The 17,718-nt window shown below is 35.0% G+C and overlaps 1 long non-coding RNA gene across 1 annotated transcript in view; it reads left to right on the top strand.

The window, feature by feature from the left end:
* The window catches only part of LOC143226418 (uncharacterized), a 45,287-nt gene extending 39,089 nt beyond the window's left edge, over positions 1–6,198 (top strand). The window contains exon 3 of the long non-coding RNA XR_013014607.1: positions 6,129–6,198. This is a non-coding gene — a long non-coding RNA (uncharacterized LOC143226418). The remainder of the gene's footprint in view (positions 1–6,128) is intronic.
* The last annotated feature ends 11,520 nt before the right edge of the window (positions 6,199–17,718 follow it).

Here is a 17,718-nt window from a genome sequence, read left to right as displayed (position 1 = left end):
ATTATATTTTTCTAGAAATCACTTCTGCTTATCACAGAACTGTTCTTAAAGATTATCTGAACAAATTGTGCTGCTTGCTATTAACTGATATTTCCAGATAATGTTGTTTATAGTTGGGTGCATTGTTTTCATTTACCCCAATAGGACAAATGTATCTCTGCGGACTTCCAACGCTCAAATCCGGGTTTAGATACCCGTGGTGGGCAGATCACAGCTGTTCATTATGTATCTTTATGCTTAATTACAAACAAACAGGTAAACAAACAATAAGTGAAAATACTTCCTGCATATTATAACGAAGTACAAACAACCTAATGCACATGAAATCTTTGACCTGACAACGATATAAATTTATAGGTACAAAGCAAACGAATCTGTAATAATTATAGAGCAAATTATATTTAATGAGCAAGTAGATGTGTTTCACTAATGTTTACCGATGAATCTAATCTTTCGGTTGTCACAGACTGCTGAAGTATGTTAAACGCAACCCTTGTGTGTGTGATAAACGCTGCTTCAATACTGTTTGTTCATTTCACTAATCAGCAACCAAATATCACAGTGTTTGTGACACGATAGCTCAGAAAATATTGTAGTGAATTACGCTATTTTACATTAAGAAAATGAACAATATTCCTACATAGTACTGATGTCCAGTGTTAGTAGAATATCAACATAAAATCACAGGTAGGAAAGGTGGATATAAAATTAAAGGTAAGAAGAAATAGACGAATGATTTACAACTGTATACTACATACTATCACCCAGAGATACAATACTAAAATAACAACGAAACGTCACATGCTTACCTATAGTGGAGAATAACATACGTATACAAATCCTGATATTCTGTCTTCAAAATAAACTACGTAAATAACACGATAATCAATCTCAAACACTCTGAACGTAAGAGATTAAGATCATCGCAGATGACAGGATGTAACATTGTATCCTGTTCATGTACAAGTTTTGAACGATTATACAAAACATACAGAAACAATTCTCGATTTTTAAAATAGCTGAAGACACCACTTTGTTCCGCTTCATAAAAACAGAACTAAATAGAAATGTTCTGTGCATCGTTGTCTCCCTTCCATCTAACATGTGAAACACCATACTCCATGCAGACTCACCCAAGGCCGTTTTAAGATGAAACTAACACACACACATCAGAAAAATTACGTAGAGTTCATTGTTTGTTTGTTTTTGTTTTTGAATTTCGCTCAAAGCTACTCGATGGCTATCTGCGCTAGCCGTCCCTAATTCAGCAGTGTAAGACTAGAGAGAAGGCAGCTAGTCATCACCACCCACCGCCAACTCTTGGGCTACTCTTTTACCAACGAATAGTGGGATTGACCGTCACATTTTAAGGCTGAAAAGACTAGCATGTTTGGCGCGACGAGGATTCGAACCCGTGACCCTCAGATTACGAGTTGCATGCCTTAACCCACCTGCTCATGCTGGGCCTCGTAGAGTTCATACAATCAGCACAATAAACAATAGTGCTAAGGGTTATTTTTCGCCAGGAGATTTTACAGAATATATAAATTTTCTATTTTATTTTCTTCTATGTAACTTATTACTTCGTAAGTACATTTTGTTGGAACAAATCTTATTTTTGTAATACAGTAGCGTGTTGCTGCAGATGAGAGTCATAGCGACACTTTTAGCGCCTCTATATATTATATTTAGTTTACGGCATATGCATTCCCTACCATTAAATAGTGCAATACTACAGCAGTCTTGACTAGAACAATATGCCACAATCAATTCCAGTGAAGGATAACCTAATAATGAATTTGTTAAACTATGTAGAGCGAAAAGTCATCACATTTCGAAAAAGGGAACCTTTAAAGCTTTCCATAAAAGTAGATATATAAAACGCACATCACAGCTTTAAGGATAGCCGAGATCTGAAATCATGCCTCAAAAACAAATTAAGAGTAACGTCTGCATCAACAAAGTGAAAGCTTTAGTTACGAAAAAGAGCCTTTCAACCCCAAAACCTATTGCGCTGTAGCTAATCATATTTATTAGTATCACTAACAAGACAATAAACAAGAACTTGAAATTTATGAAGGCTCACAAGCCAAACGTTGAAAACGTTCGTGACAGCTCAAAATCAATAGTCGTTTTCATGAGCAAGATGACTGAAGAAATCGGAGTTACAATAAATTATTCAACCACATATACCTGGCAAATCTATCAATTCAACTCCAATGAACAACTATGCTAATAATTTGCTTAAACGTGATTTTCGAAGTTGGAATCCCTGTAACCACAGATGACCTGTGTAAAACTCGTTATGAAATACGATCCAAGATTGGCCTTGCCACACCTTGCAAAAACCCGTTACAATCGGACCATCGGAATAAGCACGTTCGACAATGAAGCACGTAACTGTAACATTATTCTTCTATAGTACAATTAACTTCAGTAAACTAATTTCAACTATTTGTTGCAATCAGTTGTGTTATCTTAATCAAATTCCTATGCACGTTGCTTCTTTCCAAAGTTTAAAGCAAATTCTTGTTACAGTGTTACCCGAATAAGCGCTCAAGTTTTTAAAGGAAATCTCTTTTATTCTGTCACGTTACAAAAAAAAAAACAACACACAATTCCAAAACAAAAATTTACTACTGTCACGTTTGTAAGCACTCATTATCTGAAAACGAGTAAAATGTAAAGTACTAATTACAAAATGGCTAATTTTCATAATGATAAGAAATATCTACTGACTATTCCAAAATTTTAAAATGTGCAATCCGTCATATCTTCTTTCATTTTTCAAATGACATGCTAAAACTGCATAGAATAGAAAATTTTAAAGTATTTTTGTGGGAATGTTACCTCTTGGATTTCGATGTCTCTTTGCTTGTCTATATATAAATTTGAATTTTTACACAGCTTATTAACGCGTAACTTCTTGGCAAGGATTTTCTGCTAATCAACCTTAATTTTGAAGAGATATACTAGAGGAAAAGCAGCTAGTAAACAGCACTCTTTGCCTATTTTTGTGATACTCTTGACTCTCTAAACAATGGAATTCGACTGTCACTCTCATAACGTAACCATAGCTCCAACTTCCGCACTACTTTTGTTTCGGTAAAGGGGCCCAATCATGAGGCCCGCAAATCCACAGTTCGGCAAAATAACCATCGGACTGCTCTAAACCCAACTACTCTACTAGTGGCTTATTAGTTTTTCCTGTTGTTGTTTGAGTGCACTTTGTTTGAACTGAAGTACTGTTGTTCTCTTTTTATAAGGTTTTGTTAAATGTAACGAAAGTTGAAATCATTGTATACGTACAGACCTAGAAAATACGAAAACTTAGTTACATTTACGTTGCTAGAGTAACCCAGACTTTCAAGGTTGTAACCTATAGTTACAACCAATTGTTTATTGTTTGTTCGAGTTTATATAACTAGTCCATGTCAATTCTATCTGTAGGGATACAAATAAGACTAAATCTTAAATTAAAAGACGTCGTCTCATTGGACGTTTAAAAGTGCCATTAACAAAATCTGATATGTAATAATACTCTATTAGAAATAAAAAGCAGACTAGTTCAAAGTAAAAGATTTCTGAGGCTAAGAATACGATTATTACTTACTACATAACAATGCCGTCATTAAATAGTTTGTGATTGGTAGAAAGTCACAGTTCCTTTTATAGGAACGTAATAATCGAAAACAAATGCCGTCAGACAGTATTAAGTATTAGAAATGTTATACCGTTATATTTTTAGCTATCTCATCACCTAACGACAGGTGATTGGCTAGTTTTAGCTATCTCACCACGTAAATACAGGTGATTGGACAGAACTTTATCATGATTTCTTTGATAAAAATAAGAGAAGTAATTCCAGAATGATTGTCATAATTATAGCATTTCTTTACTATAAGTGCGTCATTTGATGTCACTAAATGAGATTGGCTGTTTACGGAATATCCGTCAGAGCACTATTTCTATATCGAGAGAAGAAAATGCCGTAAATATTCATAACTGATGAAATTATTAAAGGCTCTGAATGATTAACAAAAACTTTGGTACACATATATATATATGTGTGTGTGTGTATGTATGTACATTATCAAGCTATTTGGATGGACGTCTTCAAATATTCAACATAGGTAACATTAATAGTTGTTACTGTTGAACTAAACGAAATCAGTTGTAACAGTTAGCCACCAGTAGTTAGAACAGAAACAGTTACCTACCAGTAGCTAGAATAGAAACAGTTAGCTACCAGTAGTTAGAACAGAAACAGTTACCTACCAGTAGCTAGAATAGAAACAGTTAGCTACCAGTAGTTAGAATAGAAATAGTTATCCATCAGTAGTTAGAATAGAAACAGTTAGCTACCAGTAGTTAGAATAGAAACATCTAGCCACCAGTAGTTAGAATAGAAACAGTTAGCCATCAATAGTTAGAATAGAAACAGTTAGCTACCAGTAGTTAGAACAGAAACAGCCATCAGTAGTTAGAATAGAAACAGTTAGCCACCAGTAGTTAGAATAGAAACAGTTATTCATCAGTAGTTAGAATAGAAACAGTTAGCCATCAGTAGTTAGAATAGAAACAGTTAGCTACCAGTAGTTAGAACAGAAACAGCCATCAGTAGTTAGAATAGAAACAGTTAGCCACCAGTAGTTAGAATAGAAACAGTTATTCATCAGTAGTTAGAATAGAAACAGTTAGCTACCAGTAGTTAGAACAGAAACAGCCATCAGTAGTTAGAATAGAAACAGTTAGCTAACAGTAGTTAGAACAGAAACAGTTAGCCACCAGTAGTTAGAATAGAAACAGTTAGCCATCAGTAGTTAGAATAGAAACAGTTAGCTACCAGTAGTTAGAATAGAAACAGTTAGCCACCAGTAGCTAAAACAGAAACAGCCATCAGTAGCTATAATACTCATCCTTTCAATCAGATGTTAAAAGTTTCCTTCCAGCTTATTGGACATGAAAACTTTCGTGTACCACAAAATTTAGCGCCCAGTTAAGAACTGTACCATGACCCAGAATTAATCTTGGGGACGATTTTATTTGTGAGACGGAAAAAGTAAGTAATTTTGGATTGTGAAAAAGTATATAACTAGGACTTTTTAAGGTTAATTCTGGTTAGGTTTCCCCTCAGGTGCATGAAGTAGAAGAGCCAGTTTAAGTTAATCTTGAATATTTTTGTTTGTAAAATTACCGTTATATTCTTTAACAGCCTCATCTGGCTCCAAGAGTATATTTGTTCAAGATGGTTTATAACGTTTATTTAAAAAGAAGGAAATCAAAGCTACATCTTAGAAAAGTTCATAAAACTCGTCCAGTTGAATGACAAACTACACAGATTGATTTGATTAGAGAGACATCTAAATCCTGACCCTATGAATTTTGTAGTCATTACAAATGTTCCTCTGGAGACCTCACCGTGCAATATGAAACGATCAACTCCGTTATACAGTTCTATTCCTAAATTCATTGAGATCGCAAGAAATCAACGCCAGCAAGAGATTGGCATTGAATTCCCCTGAGAATCCATTACATTGTACGGGAATATTTTGTGTTCCATCAGTGCTACATTCTAGGTATCTTATATGCTTCCTGTGCATGAAAAGCTTATTCAATAAAACTTAAGTCACTGTATTGCAACAGAAGATTTGCTGTTTAAGTCTTTCAATACCTTAACAAGCTCAGTGTTACAATACACTAAGGCTTTCTGCCATCATTAAAAATGTTGGAAGGTTTCCATCTGTTGGCTTTTATGGAAAAAACATGTATGTTTCAGCGGACATGGACCCTTCATCGAGCGTCATATCCTGTACGTGCCTTATAGTGAAATACATTTATCAACGCTAGTTGTTTTATGGGAGAGGTAAGTCTTATACAAAATCAATCCTTCGATTAAGGCAGTAAGTAGTACAGTGAGTCCGGAAATTATATTAGTAAAACGTTGTTTACCTGTGTTTCAAAGTTTCAGAAATAAATAAACTTTTTTCCCTTAGTTTCATAACAGTCTTGTTGTTTAAAAAGAAACTCGTGTTCATGGTTTATTTTATTCTTCTCAAGGTCATTTATATTCTAACAACAATTTATCGTCGGAATGAAAACGTGATAAATGATTTCTTTATTTCCAGGTTAGGTTTCTTAGACGATGTGATAACCTATGACAAGACCCAAACTTCAGCATTCATTCACTCTAGAAGGTAAGTTGTTATCGTCTAATAATGTGACCTAATTTTTTTCCTTTTTTTATGCTAACAACTATTAGCAGAACTACTCTAAGCTACTTATTGTCTGTTATGTTTTAGATAATTTAGGTTGATGCCTGGATTTACACTAAATGTTGAGTGTAGAAACATTAGTTGTGTCTTAGATTCAAGTTTTTTTCTGTAGTTAACCTAAAATTTGTGAAATATAAAACTTCTCAAGATGTTAAGAATTTCACTTTGCTGAAACAAACTTGAAAGTTTATAACTTTGGGGTGGGGAACAAAACAAAAACCTTATTTACCATACAGTTGATGTTAAAAACAAATCACCCCTGAGGGGGAAAAAAAAAGCAGACGGTATAGAAACCTCCACTCCACCCAGCAGATGCTGCTCGAACACTTCCCTGTGAATCATACATGAAGATTTCATTTATCGTACTTTAGGGCCCCTCATGAACAACATGTAATCTAAAGCCTCAACGACTCTGTGTGCACGATTTGTGATTGTGAGGCTTAGGAAGCTGTGTGTGTGATCATTAAGAAACATTCGGCTACGTTCAGTAGAGGACTTTCGGTTACCTATTTCTGGGATTTGAGAACTTACTTAAAGTACCTACAGTTGCATATTATTTTTCAAAAGGGAAGATAAAATTAACGCACACGTATTACGAAAATAACTCCTTGAGAGAAACGTACTTAAGACGGAAAACAAACAAAAATATGTGAATAAAAACTTTAATGAAGTAGTTAGAAACGAAACTCAAGTAAAAAAGTTTAAAATCTAGTTCTTGTTAATAAATGACTTACTGAGTCAGTGTTTCTAAAACTTTCTGTTTTTAATGTAGCGCCCCGTTTTTCTTCTCTGTAATACACGTTTCTCCCTCTTAAAACAAAAACGTTCAACTCATTTAAACAATGGCCCGGCATGGCCAAGCGTGTTAATGCGTGCGACTCGTAATCTGAGGGTCACGGGTTCGCATCCCCGTCGCGCCAAACATGCTCGCCCTTTCAGCCGTGGGGGCGTTATAAAGTTGCGGCCAATCCCACTATTCGTTGGTAAAATAGTAGCCCAAGAGTTGGCGGTGGGTGATGATGACTAGCTGCCTTCCCTCTAGTCTTACACTGCTAAATTAGGGACGGCTAGCACAGGTAGCCCTCGAGTAGCTTTGTGCGAAATTCAAAAACAAATAAATAAACATTTAAACAATATATATACACACACACACACACATAACCATTGATGGCAATAATAAACTTATCTTTAAAAAAACAAAATGAAAGACAAAATGTTTTCGGACGCTTTACACGCCCCCAACCAAAATAAATATACAGAATGATTCCCTCTCCCCCCCCCCGAAGAAGCGCGCCCTGCAGTTTGAAAAGCACTGAATTACGTCTCAATACTAGCTTGTTAGACGGAAGAGAAACACATTAGTGTGGCTCGAATTCCAGATAATTTAATGTTAAAAATTTACTGAACGATCCAGAAAACAGAACGAAAAAATCAATTGCGCTAGTCATGTTTTTGAACGTGATTCCCCATGAGGAATTTATTTCATTCAGGTAACAGAAACTTTTACGTACAGTTTAAAAACAAACAAACAAACTCAAAGTGTATGTTTACATTTCTCTGTACTTCACATTTCAGTACCCCTCAGTGGCTCAGCGGTATGTCTGCGGACTTACAACGCTAAAATCGGGTTTCGATACCCCTGGTGGGCAGAGTACAGATAACTCCTTGAGTAGCTGTGTGCTTAATTCAAAACAACAACTTCACATTTAACATTATTTTTTGCCTGTATTTTAAACAGAAATATATTTTATGTTACTTAGCAGTCATGCTTCTTTAAATATCTGATAAAAGTGAACTTAAGCAGGTTTGATTAATGGCATTTTAAACAGTGAGCGAATATTCAGTTCAAGAGTAGCCAAGAAAACTGGGTATAGTCCAATGGGTAGTGCACTGAGCTGCTTATCGAAAGGGTCAGAGTTCGAGGCGTAATATCGCTGAACACGTTCCAAACTTATAGAAAAGGGTCATCTCGTAATTTTGGTTCAAATTAGCCGGGGGCTACTTGCTGGCTGTTTCAACCCCTGGTCAGTAGCTCAACATTAAAGCCTGCTATACTTGAACTACAGTCCTGGTCAAAATGTTTGAATATTTTGTAACAAATAAGATCATTATTATTAACATAGGATGCAAATATACTTTACACTGTCAAACTGAGAACTGCAGGTAATATTAAACGTAGCATCAAAATACGAGACCAGTTCTATGGACATCATGAACGATTTAATGGAACAGCAAATGGTTTTATCAAACACCTATAGAAAAATGTGTAGTTACGCATTTCGCTTATCACAACAAAACGTTACCAAAACATATACAATGACAAAATATATAGCATCAGATTATTATAAATAGCTTCTGTAATCTTATATCAATTCATATTAAACATTCAGTATTTGGTTGCTTGGTTTGTTGGTTTTCCTCCTACTATAATAACCTTGGCAAGAAGACGAGGCATGCTGTCTATGAGGTTATTGATGTAATCCACCGTGATTTCATCCCAACTTGTCACTGCAAAGCACTACAACTGAGCTAGAGTAGTTGATTTAGGATCGTAGTTAGCTATTTGACGACTCGATTTTGCTCAACAGTTCTCAATGGGATTACAATCTGCAATATACAGATTTGGTTGACCATGGCAATCTTATTATGTCTTTTTGGTAGATATAATCCTGTATTATATATGAACAGTATTGGCAGCGACATTGTCATCTTGGAACGCAAAGTTATTGCCAAACATTGCCCAAGCATATGGCAGAAATATCGTCTCCAGGTGATACCTCTAGGAAGTGTAATTTCTCTGGAGAATATGATGAGCAGTTTTAAACTATGATGGATATCTGCCCAAACATGTACTACATCACCTACTGTGGGAAAGACAGACATCCATCATCTGTCCTCCAATCAAACGACGAACAAGAATCCTACCACCAGCTTTAAGAAGCTAGAAATAGAACTAATTTGAAAATATGACATGTCGAAATTGTCTTGGCATATTGTCTTGCCCAAATAACACGGTGACGGCGGTGAATTACATCCGTTTGTAGAAAGCTCTTCTTACAAAATAATCTTGTTTGGTCTATCTTCCAGCCACTGTTCTTCTGGATGCCCTGGAATGAACGAATTAGTGCCATTCCTGTCGTAAAGTGTTGCAAGACTTCATTCGACCTTAACATATTAACCTGATAAAAACACGATCATCATAGACAGTAGTTTTACGGCGTCTACCAGTAGACTTTCCTGGAACAATGTTTTCTTTAACCTGGTAATGTTTAAGGATACTGGGTGCAGTACACTGGAATACTCTGCTGTTCTGATAATGTCAGTCTGCTTCACACCATTTCTGGACAGTCGAACAATTTGACGCTATCTAACTTCTGGTACTTAACGAGGCAAAACTTTACACTGAGTACAATGAAATTGTGTGAACAAAACGCTGGTCTGTTTCTAAAAGGGTCATACCAAGAACACACTTTTTCATACAAAACTGGTGTGTATGTGTATTTTAACTATCAAATGCTCAACAAAATTTATACAGACCAAACGAAGAACCCGTACACGTTTTTTCGACTACATATTACCTTCTCTCTTACTAATCGGACATTTACTAAATAACTACTCCACGTATGTAAACAATAACATGAATATAAACAGTATGCAGGACTGCATATTGGGGTTTCCAACCTGGCTATTTCGTCCACGTGCGCAAAAAGTGCCGTTCAGTTTATATACAGCAATCTACTTCTGTAGTCAGGCTTATTTGCTAATATTCTACAAATGTGAGGGTAGATGGTAGTGATTTGATATTGATTATGATGTTTTGTAGTTTAGAAAAGTAATGTGTTTATAGCATTCAATCTATTGTTCTCCAAGTTTAAGAAAGCAAAGTAAGATTTTTTGCAATTTTTTCTTAAATAAAAACTAAGCATGGATTTGAGTTCTTGTGTAGGATCCCAACAAGAATTCTCTTTCCAGAGTAAATAAAAACAAAATTAAAAGTAAAATATATATATATATATACATATATATACATTTTTGCTTTTGAAGTACATGTGTCATGTTCTGTTGCAGCCTGCGTATTGCATAATTCTTTTCGTGCTTTATGTCATGCGCACGCTTTACTGACGTCATGAACGTACAAATTGCAACGTTAAGCGTCTACTGACTAACTGACAACACACTACTGTTAATTAGTGTTAGTAGTCAAACAGATGTACCTCTCAAGGTTGCCCTCGGTCCCATTTTGGGAAAATAATCGTGCTGACAATTAGTAAAATAAAAATCATATACCGTGATACATATTGTTAGCAATAGCAGTAACATTACAAACTGTATCAAGGCATGGTATTGATATTAACCTTTGAAGGCTAGGTATGATCCACAGTGCTTGTCGGGCTAGGTCGTTAGGGTGTTCGACTAGTCATTTGAGCGTCGCAGGTTTGAATCCCCCTCACACCAAACACGCTTGCCCTTTCACTGTCGGTGCATTATAATGTTATAGTTAATCCCACTATTCATTGGTAAAAGAGTAGTCCAAGAGTTCGCGGTGGGTGTTGATAACTAACTGCCTTTCCTCTAGTCTTTGCTAAATTAGGCATGACTAGCGCAGATAGCTCTCGTGTAGCTTTGCGCGAAATTCCAAAACAAACAAATAAAACTTGCTTTTGTGTTTCGTATCACGTATCGAATCATAAACTAGGACACCTGCTTGTCTTTAAACGCGGCAGAGAAAGAATTAGAATCATTTTCAAGTTATTGGTTTTCAGATGTTTAATGTTATATTCTGAACATAGAAACCGGAGATGACGACAGTCCTCACGCTTGTGACGAGCAGTCGCTCAAAGAATTGAATTTACTTAAATGTTCACAGAAGTTTGAACAATCTGTCAAAAACTTGGTTACTTCTTCCCATTAAAATTGGTAGGGAACTGAAAATGGCGGGTTGTTGGAAATTCCGATTTTTTGTAGAATGTTTTAATGATGTTGGATTGTTATGGAAATCCCTAAAAAGCTACAATTATGGTAAGTTTGTAGCAGGTGGCTTTAATATTCTCCCAATTAACACCTTTAACTCTTCAATGTAGTAGTTTTTTTTTATCAAAACTTTCCCTTCGTTATATTCTTAATTATGAGGAATTAGGTAGTTTATTGTTTTAGTGAAAAACAAAGAAATCAAAACAAAGGTTTGATATATTAAATAATAGAATTTCGAGACATGAGAAGAATCTTAAATTGTAATTACAACTAATCGTGAACTCCAGGAGAATGTAATTCCAAATAAAATATACAAAATCAACTACCGGTTCATAAAAGAAGAACAATGTATAAAAATATTTGTTTCGGGCTTGGCTAACCAGTTACTGTGTTGGACTGCGAAATAACATTCTGTTGTTTGAGATGTGATGCCATAAAGCACGCTCTGCAATCCAGCTGTAGGTGTGTTATAAAAGTGTCAGTCAATCACGTTATTCGATTTAAAGAGCCAGAAAAACTCCTAGAGGCTGCGGGTGATACTGGTTGAATCTCGAATCTGAATTAGTAGTTCAATATTAATACAGCTAAACAGATGTCTCTAACCTATTTTTCAGTCTGCGTCTGCGTAAAATACAATTCAGGTTGAAAAATATAATTCCAGTTTACTCAAACTTTCAAATAAATATTGTTTTGTAAATAAATAAATTTAATATACATGTATATGTATATATATAGAAAGAGAGAGAGTCTTCTAATAACACTTAAAATAGATTAGTATAAGGAGTAATGATATTTTCCACTGTTTTTGATGTTACCCAACACTGAAACTAAGTTGGCTGCTTGGCGTAAATATTACCAACATTGAGAGACTCTTTGCACATAAATCAGTGTAACCTTCCCTGTTTTGAAATAATAACCTTTCGCTGTTTAATTTCAATACATATAGAAAATGTTTTTATATAAATAGCTAAACAAGAAGTTACTGCTAGAGTCTAAGTAGATACCTATGGTCTACATGGACACCAACGACCTTCTCGGTTGCATATATTTTTGTATAATTATTACGATATTATTTCAATATAATGAAAGACCCTAGATCAATAAAACACTGTAGTTTTCAAAATAGGCAGAGAGAATACATACCTGTAATCTAATACGTAACTGGAACAAACAAAGACCTATACTACAACTGACCATCACAATACATGCAGCTCACCCTTATAACATAATAAACAAATTTCTATACACTTACTTCACTACATAGGCTGTTGAAGAGGATAATTCATCAAAGTGGTACAGGACAATGTCATCTGTTTGCTTACAACATCATTGTGGTAAGAATGACTGCACATCTCATTTCTCAACATGTGATCTCTGTGGTGAATGTTTATAATGCCCTATTTTATAGAAACCTTGTTTGATAATTGTTTCAAATAACCTGTTTATTGGATTTTTAATCCATAGGCTACTGTATAGATACATTTATGTTTGGTTTTGGTCCAAAACAACAATTGCGCACTGCACGTTGGAACAATGGGTGCGTTAGAGTAGCGCAAAAGCTGGTGAAGGGTTCTGTTGATTAGCTGCTTTTCTTCTAGTCTTTCATTTTAAACGTAATAATAGCTAGCGGAGATAGCCCTTGTATAGGTTGCGCAAAATCTGAACTAGTAAGTCCATGATCTTAGTATATACTAAGCAATCCTCGTCTGTGTCTCCACATATGATTTCAACAGCTTAGTTATTTAGTATATAATATGTATTTGTGACTCTATTTGATGACTGTGCATCTTGACAAAAGCTATACATCATAGTTTCAATTGCAAAAGGCTCCATAGTAAGGTTTTCATGTTAAGAAAACACACCTGCTCTGTGCTTGCTTTCTATGATCCATCTAATGTACGAAGACGACTGTTTCCCAGCGCTTGTTTCAACAGTTTAATCACACAGAATAGATAAGCACTGCATCTGGGGAATTGCCTTCGTATAAAATAGCATGAATACCCCTTTCATTTTCTGGTTGAATATATATGTGTGGAAGCAGCTGGTGTGCACGTGATTTGTGTCATTTTCAAACAGATCCTTTTCTGTTTATCGTATCTCAGATTTTTGTATAAAACATGTTTGTATTTATCGATTCTCTTCTATTACAAGAGGCTGCATATTACTTACTAATGCTGGGGTACGACTTGTTGTAGGTCTCTTTCTGGATGGTCTGGGGTCTTCAAGATAATCCACACCCCTTTCCTTTCCAGTGCCATTAAGTACAAGGAATATTCTCGTCTTGAAAAATCTAAATCCCCGACCTAAATACATCCTTATGATCTGAGTTAATCAGTATTTTGTACAAGAAAGAGCTGTTTTATATACCTTACCCAAAAGCCTCGAAAACGTCAAAAATGTGACTTTTATAGATTCTGTTCTATACATCAAGACCTTTTTACGTGACTTGCTAAGTTGCATATTCAAAATCATTTTACGTATTCAACTCTACGTATACGAGTGGTTCTCAACATTTGTTATTTCATGGAACTCTTCAAGCATCAAATGTGTGTCACGAAACCTTCGCTGCGTTCAATACAAAAAACATTATTACAATACTAACAGCTCTTTGTTATTATTCCTACTTACTAATTTAAAACAAGACAATGACTTATTATGTTGTGTAATTACGAAAAACACATACTAATAAAGAAATATGATGTAGTCACGTGGACTAGTACGTATTTATGCACCAGAACATGTGGAACTCTTGCACTCTGCAAAACTACGTAACCACAATGTCTCGTAGAACATCTAGACATCCGTCGAGAACTCGAGAGTTCTGTGGAACCCTGGTATAGAAGCACTGATGTGTTCTATTCGGTTTTAGGTTATGTGCTTATATAGTATTTGAACAGGTAGAATATTTTGTGTAAAATAGCGTGTTTAAGACTGAGTTCTAACGAAATGTTTAGCCAACTACAGAATACGAGTTTGTCCTTACCCGCATTATGGGGGTGGGGTTGGGGACTGTATCCTTACATATTATTAACTGACATTAATTAATGTATACATAGTATGTGGTGCGTCACTCACCATTCACATGTTACTTAATAGTTAAGATACTTGACTTACAGTTTGTGGTCCGTCACTTGGTGTTCACATGTTATTTAACAGTTAAGATGCTTAACATATAGTAGGTAGTCCATTGTTCAGTGTTCACGCATTAATCAACATTGAAAATACTAAGGCATGTTATGTGCCCATATCTTAGTATTCACGTGTGGTCACGTATTCACAGCTAAGTGGTCCATTATTTCGTTTTCACGAATTAGTCAACAATTAGTTTCAGCGTTCACGTGTTATTTAATGGTTGGGGTAGTTAGCACGTAGTATGATTCCAGAATATATTACTTAGTATGGTATCTTGACTGAATTAGTTGGATAACTGACGTACCTTGATGCATATATGCCAGTTCTGAATTGAGTTTGACGTATTATTTACAGCTAAGATGTTTCAGAAATAGTTTATGTCACTGGACATGACTTTGTATACTATTAAAACAAATAAAACAATGATATTTGGTGTGGGGTTTGAGGTCTGGGACTCCTCCTATTATTTGAATAGCTGAGCTATTTGTACGTATTATGAGATAAATATTTATTTTGGATATCACAAATTTGTTCTTGTTGTTCTCAACTCTTTCGGAAACAAAATATTTCTGTAAATTAAGCCTAAAGAATTTGTAACATTCTGTTATTATATTTTGGTGGTACGAAGCACTATCGAAATTACTTTTTGCCTCATGGGGGTGGGGACTAGGTATTAGGTATTAATAGATGGCATACTTTGTCTTCACTTACCCTTACAAACACGTAACCATAGTTCAAAGCAAAAACATTGGAAGTGACAACTCCTTCAGGACGAAGGGGTAACACAAAGGTTTCACATTCTAAATTTTAAAAGAAGGATCTTATATATTATAGAGGGACTTCACACCTCACCTCTCCTACCGTACTTCGAACTCTGGTACAGAGATGTAATAAATTATTTTGAATGAACTAAATATGATGCCAAATTGGTTTTGTAAGGTTAAATTCATACCTTAAACTACACTCGTGTTGCATGCGTTATGGAAAAGTCTTGAATATTTTCAATAAGTCTTTCATTAGCGATTAATTTCATTTCGAAGAGTTAATTTTGTTTGTGCCTACAGAATAATTAATACGTTTCTTTAGTATCTCAATAAAGCATAAGAGTTAATAGAGTAATTTTGTGTAATGAAGCCCCTTGATGTAAAATTTTTTCATCTTTACCACTGAAAGACTACAATATTTCAACTGATCACAGTGATTCATTTCACTATTTCCACTGACCGTTGAAAAGTTTATTTCTATGACTTATCGAAACTTGGCTTGTGAGAAATTCGATGCCCATTTAATCCAAACTTTCTATACGTCTCCACAGGACGATAGTTTCAATTAATTGTTTCGATTATGAAACAAATGTTTTTATTTACATAATTAGTTCACAGATATAACAAATTATGTCCTAAGACCTGTGTTTCTTTGTTCCATGGCAAAGCCACATTGGGTTATCTGCTGTGTCCACCGCAGGGAAACGGACCTCAGATTTGAGCGTTGCAAATCCACAGACTTAACGTTGTCCCACCTGTGTTTGCTGAGAATAAAAAGAAGGTACTTTGATGGGAATATTTTTAAAAACATATTACAAGCCTTTGTTTTCTAGCTTTATTTTTTTTTACGTTCAGTGTATTCACATATTTCTGGTTTTCGGCAACTATTAAGATAATGTAATTAAATTATAAACATTTATATTTGCATGCTATTTATTCTATGTACATTTAATTCTAATTGGGTGTTTTGACCTGTTAACGAACCTCTGTCACAAATCTCGAGTCAATGTACAAAAGCGATGTGTACGTGATTTCCTATCGAGCGTTCCTAAGCCGCAGGGTGAATTAAAACTGAAATATTCACGGGAGCAGTTCTAGGAAAGTAAGAGCAGGAAATAAGTTATCGTGTGTACATTTCGAAGATATCAGATGTATCAGTATAAGTAGCCTACAGTGGTATGTCTGCGGACTTACAACGCTAAAAAAACCGGGTTTCGATACCCGTGGTGAGCATAGCACAGGTAGTCCATTGTGTAGCTTCGTACTTAATTCAAATCAACAGTATACATATAATTATTTATTTTGTATGAAAATTCAATTGATACAAGAAAATAGAGAACGAATTCTCTGCAAGTTAAAAGCAACAATAAATGAAATATTCTTCAACGCAGACGCATTAGTTATACATTATAACATTATTAATTGTTGTCGAAGTGGAATATGAACTCGTTACGAAGAAGGACAATAAAAGTCTTGTCAAATATCACCCCTGTTTGGTTTCGTTTCTTTTCTACCGGAAGCCCGACATGGACAGGTGATTAAGGCACTCTACTCGTAATTTGAGGGTCACGGGTCCGAATCCCACCAAACATGCTCGCCCTTTCAGCCGTGTGGACGTTATAATGTGATGGTCAATCCCACTGTTAGTTGGTAAATGAACAGCCCAAGAGTTGGCGGTGGGTGGTAATGACTAGCTCCCTTTCCTCTAGTCTTACACTGCTAAATTAGGGACGGCTAGCGTAGATGGCCCTCGTGTAGCTTTGCGCGAAATTCAAAACAAATGAATTTTTTTGCTGGTCTCCAATTCATGTAAGAATTTGACGTCCAGATAATAATAATAATTATTCTTTAGTTTGTAATGGAATGCAGTTATTTTTTAAATGTGGTTTCATTCTGCGTTAGCATGAAGAAAAAATGCGTTACGTTTTATCTACTTTCTGACGTATGTATGTATTTTATATGTATATGATATAAATGGATTGCTTACAAAACATTAAATTATTTAACATCGGGAGTTTAATAATAGCATTTACGTATTTAAGGCGAATCTTTCAGGGTTGTAACATCATGACTAATAAACATACATACAATCTAAACACATACAAATATCCAGTTGTGTATACAAGTGACAAAACATTACAGCACTTAAGACTCTTCTATTGTTTTTATTCTTTGCTTATATTGTTTAACGTTTTTGTTCCCCGGTAAGACAGCGGTAAGTCTATGAGCTTACAACACTAAAGACAGGGTTTGATTCCCCTTATGAACATAGCACGTAGCCAAATGTGGCTGTATGCTTAAACAAACTAACGGTTTTATGACTTTGAATGTCACTCTTCAGGACATAATTTTACAAAGAATTTGTGAAGAAAATATTCAACTGAACATAACTAACCTAAATTAGGTGCACGTATTTTCAAAATGTGAAAACATAGAATGCAATCCTTGTAAAAATTAAATAGATTAGAATATCTTCAAAACTAAAGTGAAACTAGTTTACATTTATCACATATGTCTTTATTTTGATTAATATTTTTGTTGTTATTATTTAAAAAACACAGTTTATTTTTTCCAAT

This window comes from Tachypleus tridentatus, chromosome 9 (assembly GCF_004210375.1).
Source record: "Tachypleus tridentatus isolate NWPU-2018 chromosome 9, ASM421037v1, whole genome shotgun sequence".
In the NCBI taxonomy this organism is placed as follows: domain Eukaryota; kingdom Metazoa; phylum Arthropoda; class Merostomata; order Xiphosura; family Limulidae; genus Tachypleus; species Tachypleus tridentatus.
This window is presented reverse-complemented; position numbering and strand designations above follow the sequence as displayed.